At 35.2% G+C, this 7540-nt stretch overlaps 1 long non-coding RNA gene across 1 annotated transcript; it reads right to left on the reverse strand.

The window, feature by feature from the left end:
• Positions 1-261: 261 nt before the first annotated feature.
• LOC144432009 (uncharacterized) lies at positions 262-5342 on the reverse strand. The gene is made up of 2 exons (XR_013480348.1): positions 5035-5342; positions 262-4761 (listed from the first exon to the last, which is right to left on the reverse strand). It is a non-coding gene; the product is annotated as an uncharacterized LOC144432009 (long non-coding RNA).
• Positions 5343-7540: the final 2198 nt, after the last annotated feature.

The raw sequence follows: 7540 nt of genomic DNA on the forward strand, positions 1-7540 counted from the left end.
GTATCCTGTGCCATGGCGTTTTATTACAGCCTTTGGTTTTATTAAGGTGTTTTTAAATTCAAGTTACTATTCAATCATTTTGAGTTATTCCAGTACCTAAACTGATCGTAACTAAAATTTCGTATTTTACTTTATTTGAAAGTGAAATGAAATCACAAACGGAATAGCCTCGGGCCTCATGTCGTCTAAATCCGGCCTTGCTTAGAAGATTATATGAACAATCAACTCACTTAACTTCAAGAAAATCAAAAGTCCAGAAAAAACATTAATAATTTGTGTATTAGTCGTTGGAATCAAGGATTAAGAACTGAGAAAGAGTGTGGGCATTCGATGAAAACGACACCAGACAACGGGTGGAAATCGAGTACGCATGTAAACAATCGAATGAGCGTGTGTTGAAGGCGCTAAGTAACTGGATGTGTAGTGCACAATGCTCTGCATACAGCGGTATAAATATTTGACATAATACGTAAACAAATAAAAAGTTCAAGAGATCAAACTGATATTAATCTTAATAATATAATATATTATAAATCATATTAATCAATCAATATTAAGCATAGATTGATATTTGATGAATCGTTTTTGGTACACATTGAATTGAATAATTTGTTCAAAAGTGATGCAAGAGAGCACACGATTTGGTGAATGTTACACATAGTAATTCTATTAAATGAAACGACAAAGAAATTGTAAATATTGGATGGCCAAAGCATAACTCCTAAGTTCCAGTTAAAATCAATTTTGGGCAAGCAAAAGATGAATCGGTGGTAAAAGAAAATTTGATATTCAAACGACATAAGTTTGTTGTACCAAATGTTTTGAGAAATGAATGCTAACACTAATGCACATGATGCATTACTTAGGTACACTAACATTGAAAACGCGAGCTCGTGAAATATTTTATTGGCTTGGAATGTCGCGCAAATTCAAGACGTTGTGACAAAATGTGCCTCATGTCAAAAATGCATGTCCAGTTAAAAAAAGACAATTTTGGCAAGCAAAAGTTGATCTAGTGGTACAAAGAACAATTGACATTTAAAGGATACAAACTTGTTATACCAAATTCTTTAGGAAATAAAATACCGAATGTCATATAGGGCCTATATATGTATCACCAAGATAATTTGAAATTGAAAACGAGTGCTTGTGAAATTTAAATTAGATGGCAAAGGGTAGTAGTATGTGAAACAAGATGGCGGACACCGGAACGTAGTATGTGTACCAAGTTAGGGTTTGGCTATGATTTCAGATACAAATGCTACTGGAGTCACTTGACTAATCCCCAAACTCGTAATAAAACTAGACTATTTCAGTTAGCATACATACTATTACAGCAAATTTTCAATACATATGTGATTAAACTAACAAACATGTGACTAAAGAGTAGTTTTCATGCTTAGAGACGAAATTTTGGTGACATATAATGTACCATATTATAAAGCAATTGGCAAAAGCAAATGATTTCGAACACGCAATATCGAGTCATTTTCTATATGCACATTGCACAGCTAGAGTAATTTTCTAATAGATTGCTTGAAACGACGAAAAATACTGAAAATCGATATTAGGCGCTGCTGAAATATCGAGATGCGATTGAGAGATTGAATTCATCACCGTCACAGCTTTTGTAGTATAAAAGATTGAGATCTATGGTGACAGTTTTTAAAAAATTACTGAAACCAGGAGTGCAACTGAATAAATATAAGAGTTTTCTAAACTAAAAGACATTTCTATGACAAAAGAGCAATAGCACATAGACGACACGGGTATATTAAAAATCAGAAAAAAAGAGGATGGAACATGGGAACTACCAAGATAAATCGAAAATGTGGGAAATGATAACTATGAAGTCTAAACAATTATAAATAATACAAGCTTGCATTGGTAAGCAAGAGAAAATCATTTTCAAATTCAAATAAAAAGAATAATCCCTCCTTCATATAAATGAAATCATGCAAGAGAGGTCTAATGTATCATAAGATAATCAACAAGACAATCCAGACAAATCATTAAAATATATCCGATACTGTACTGTTATTTTAGTACAAGAATCTTAGCTCCAAGGTACCAATATAAAAATTGAATGAAAATGACACGGTGTGCGCCAAACCCCCATCAAATACAGTAATAAATTCATGATGTGATAACAATAATAAACTAGAGAGCGATGCTCAAATATATGGACACGGAGACCACAGCAGTAGTCTACATTTCACGAGAAAAAATAACCTCTATAAATAATTTGTAATCATTTTCAAGAAGTCATCAAGAGGAAGTGAATAATAAATCTCATACAGCCTACGGGAAATTTAAAAGTAAATAAAAGTGATAGCCTTCTATGGAAAATTACAATGTTTAATCAAAGAAAATCTCGAAGCATTCGATCAAGAGAGAAACGAGAATAATTTTTGGGCTGAGTTTTTCGTGAGAAGCTAATATGATCCCAAATTAGTACCAATAGAATTAAGTATTGGAGGCTGGAACTAGCCTCATTCAGCTACGACGTTAAATATTGACCGGGAAATGTCGATAGGGTGCCATACAGCCAAGAATATGCCTATACCGCCAACCAAATATACATACCGGTATACTGCCAAGTCATATGCATATACAGCCAACTCAATATACAAATACAGCTATTAAAAGGATGTAGAAATACTGCCAGATTATTTCTTAAGAATACAATTTAGGTATATGCGGTTGCATCTACGAGTTATCAGCACGTTGAAAATCGTAAAAAACTCCAACGCGGCTAGTGATCGATACGGTATTAGCATATGGGGGTAAAGCTTTACCTTATTGTTGATTGCGCACAATAAGACAAAGAACTACCAGTGTGCGTAATATATGTTAACTATACAATAAGTATCAATCTATAATATCATAATAGCTCACAACATCTGGTCGTTGATAACAGGGGAGAAATGTGGTGGCTGAAAATCTCTCTTCATTGAACTATTCTTTGGCTACTGTCAATAAATTGTTCACAAACTAATAAAATTAACGCTTTATGAAAAATATACCGCATAAAACTGCCGGAACGCATATTTTTTGATAAATGCATAAAGATAGGTACCAATCTATGCTATCATAATAACCATCAACAGCTGATAACACACACAAGAAATGTGCTGACTGAAAATCCCTTTTCAGAGAACTATTCGTTGGCTATTAGCAATAAATTGGCATTATATTTCTCTCACGCATTATTTCTTTTAATGTTGGACGTGGAAAATCAAAAATTGAGAGTGAACAGTGGGTATCATATTTAAAAAATTTGTGCCTCATTTTAGAGTTAGACAATAGTTTGAGTGAGGGCAAACCAGTAACTAATTTGGCATTGGATAAAAATAACTTAAATCAAATGAGAAATAACCCTAATTGTTCTGACCAGTATACAATGAATATGGATAATCAATGCTAAAATATATTGACATCAAGATCGCGTATTAGGCCTTAGCTGACCACTGAGTTTGTTAACAAAAGATCGACATTGCTGAGCCCTGTCGTCCTATTAAACTAACCAAACGTGATTTTCAGGGTCTTAACACAAAATTTTGAAAACCATTTTTTATGACATCCACATTTCCATGATTTTTATTAATCAGGATTGCCGTAAATATAACCTATTTCATCATCACTTCCATGTTATCCTCTCCCCTCCCAGATAAATCCTATCCTAAAGGTGCTTTGTAAAACTAACCCAAAATATCTTTTTATTGACATTGGTAAAAAAAGATATGCTACCCGGAATCAAATTCATTTATGACTAGTGTTTGTGGTGAGATATGGACATAAATTTCACACCACTTGATCGTTAGATTTTATGAAAACTCTACAATTATTACAAAGCTAGTGCAGGATCATGATATCGAATGAATCTGTATCTATTATTTTACAGATATGGGTGCGACCATGGAATAGATGGATGGCAAAGTACAAGTTGCAACAAAACCACAGTGGCACAAGACCTCAGCTTGCGTGACTTGATAATACATCCTCAGTATCCATTTATTGATGCTTATCGTAATGACAAAGTAACTTGTGATTACTGTGGATTGGTGGAGATAAAGTGTCTATCGTGCTTGAACGAAAGCAACTTCAATACGACCCTATCAAGAAAAAAGATTTTGTTTCGGTGGGTCTGGTAGTGAAGGTTTCAGTCTAAAGTTGGACACCGATACTGCAACCAAATACAGTTGCCAATGAAACTTAGCAAGGCGTAATATTGCGACTTTGTGATCTGAAAAAAAAAATTTTTGATGGGTAGCAGGCTAGACGGTACAAATGGTATTCCTGGTACCAAATGTATCACACCCTTCACAGTAATTATAAATTATATTTAAAAAATAAAGCTCATCAAAAATGTATTTTTAAAAAACAATTGGTTTTATCTGCAGATACCAGGTTCATATTGAGATTGACCATTTCAATGCTAAATTTTCCTTAGTCAAAAGGCACACTTGATTCGCACAGATTTGTGAATGCGCACAGTACACCAATTTGTCTAATGTTTTGATTCAATAGGCAGGAGGTTGTGGATCGGTGCTGCTCAGGATGGAATATTTTTGCTTATAAATGCATATTACGTATTTCACATAAATCCATCGTGCTCAGATTCGACTGTTTTCAAGGTCTGAAGGCTGCAACTTCTTAATTTTCACGGTACACAAGAGAATTGTCAGTGTGGCATGCATGGCTGCAATCCTCTCGCATATAACTACCAGGGTGATCAGAGATGTGGTGGCGAGCGTATTCCTAGATGGCAAATTCAATTGAATTCTGGTTATTTTTTGCATGAGCACTGGCGTTAAACTTTAGTTATCTATTCAACTTTTCACACTTACTAATAGATTACCTGCTAACTAGGGAAACAATACCTTATGGCAATTGATGATCAATTCCTTACACCAGTCAAGTCTGCAAGTAGGCCTAGGTCTACCAATAACAGTAGTTTGTCATATGCTTTCCATTGAAATGAGGGAGCTTATGAATATTTGCAGAAATTGATAATGGCACATTATCACTCACCATCAACGAAGTTCTGTCCGCAAACAGTGAAACACAAGCGAGATGACTTCTGGACTTGTCACCAAGCTGTCCTGTCAATAGATCATATCCACATTGCGCGACGTTCCGGATCTTTTGAAAACTGTGGAATATAACTGAAGATCCATTTCGTTGTCTATACCAGGGCTACTCAACTGGCGGACGGCGGTCCAAATCCGGACCTTTCGACCATTTAATTTGGACCGCATCTGCTTGTTTATTTTGGCAGCATTAGCATGTTTTATAGTTTTAGATGATTTTGATACAATTTAAATATACAGCTATACAGTTTGTCGTACTGGTACCGATGTGCGATATTTGCGAGCCATTCATTGCCCTTGTATGTAATTAGGCTTCCCGCTGCTTGTCAGCAGGGAACCTATTGTATTCCTGTGTTTTGTTATTATTATTATTTATTTATTATTATTTATTTTTATTATTTTTTTTTCAAATTGGTCCTACAAACTTGAAATTCACCTCAAATGTGCAGAAGTTCTCAGCTAGCAATAAAATGCAAATTTTATGCATGACTGACCAAGCTTTCACGCTCCAGTGAGCAAAACGCGTTTTCAGTTTTTTTGCGATTTCTCAAAATTGATACATGCTATTGGGTTGAAATTCATAACAATGATTAATGGACATGTTCCGGATACGATCATTGAGGTGTATATAACTAGAGAGCGCATAGGAGCAAAATTTTTGTGCGGAATTGAAGGTCGCGGCGGCCATCTTGGTACGCGCGATTTTCTGCTTGCGGATGCAGTGAGTAGGTAGGATTTGCTGTGTCAGTGGTGCAAAATGTAAGATAATTTGAGGAAATTCATCGTTCTGCGCGTTGTAGTGGATTTTCACGCGATCGTTGGTGGTTTAGCCATTAACTTGGAAACGGATAACACAAAACGTGTATGCACATGAGTTGAAGAATCAAGTTTTAAAAGTCAGGTGGGTACGGTGCCTTACCGGTAGAATTTATATATGTGATTCGGTATAGATACCGGTAGTAATACCATGACACCTAATATACGGGAGCATGTTCTGTATATTAAGTCGGCTGAAATGCACGGTTTTGTCAGATTGCTGACATACCGGTACAGGTACCGTATTATTCACTAACTAGGTTGTGCTTGATTCTGATGTGTTTATACTTTATACATAATGCAATGGCAGTCTAGGTCTGAATCAATGAACAAGCTCAAATTGGAATCTGTTGAATAGACATTATTTGTTATGACTAATTTTGCTTTTGATTTAAAAATAAATTTTACCAGAGAAACAACATTCACCCATGTAAAAGCGAAATACCAGTAAGTCATCTAGCAAGCAATCTGAACCTAGTAAGCCATTTCCCTCCAAATTTGAATTATTAGATGGTTCTTGTTGTGTAGTAATCGCTCTTCTGTTTATCAAGCCTACAGTATCAGATGATTCGAAATTTTCAGAGGGAAACATTTTTATTGTCGCTAGAAGGCAATACGACAAAGACTTATCCCAATTTAGGCTTTCCGTATCAAAATATGTTGATAACAAAAATTCAGTTTTGATATCATATTCATGATTATATCGCATAAAAACAAGTAGTTGTGAGCATAACGCCACTGCCTTAAAAATCATTATCCATTTCGTCTCTACTTACATATGTGGACATGGGTTTTCTATACATGTTCAAATTAATACGAAAACAAGGAACAAACTTGGTGTGCAAGATCACTTGAGATAAATAAGTACATGTACGCTATTTTTGTTGAATGGCAGTGGCAGCTAATTTAAATGTCGTCTGAAGAGCACTATGCTATGTTATTCTAATGTTTTTTTTCCGGTTTGAAAATTTTGCGGTTTTGCAGATACTTCAGAGCAGCATAGGCTCCCAGCGGATAGAAGTTGAGAACCACTGGTTTAGTCATCTTGCTCTTTGAAGTTTTATCAGTAGCCCATAATATTGCTATATATTACGGCATTATTTTTACTACCTACCGTAATACCTTTTGCATTATGTTTGAAAAAATCTTAAACACCTGTATTGTTTTACATTTCAGTTCACCACTTCCTGACTTCACGCAAGCCCCAAGCTTGTCGTACTCCACCGTTGAAGCTGATATTCCAAAGTTGAGACTTGTGAACAGAAATATATTTCCCCTATCATCCATGACCATTCTTACAGCTGCGGTACAAGTCTTCACAGGTTTTTTGAAAGATTGGAAATAAAAACAGAACAACTAGAGACTGTCGGGAAAAAGCTGAAAGTCCCCAAGCAAAAGTCAGAGCGACTGTAAATAATGCTTCAAAACAACAGTGTTATAAAATCAATACAGGAAAAAAATTTAATCACCACTAGGAATGAAGAAGAACTTCTAGGCTGCAGTCCTGCGATTTTTAAACGAATACTTGATGGGCCCACCCACATAAAATTACTTTCCTGATTTGAAAGCATTTGGCCTTAATTTTAACTTTTATTCTGCTAATTCCTACCTATTTGTAAGGCATACATTTA

The sequence above is a fragment of the Styela clava genome, chromosome 14 (genome assembly GCF_964204865.1).
Source record: "Styela clava chromosome 14, kaStyClav1.hap1.2, whole genome shotgun sequence".
NCBI lineage: Eukaryota > Metazoa > Chordata > Ascidiacea > Stolidobranchia > Styelidae > Styela > Styela clava.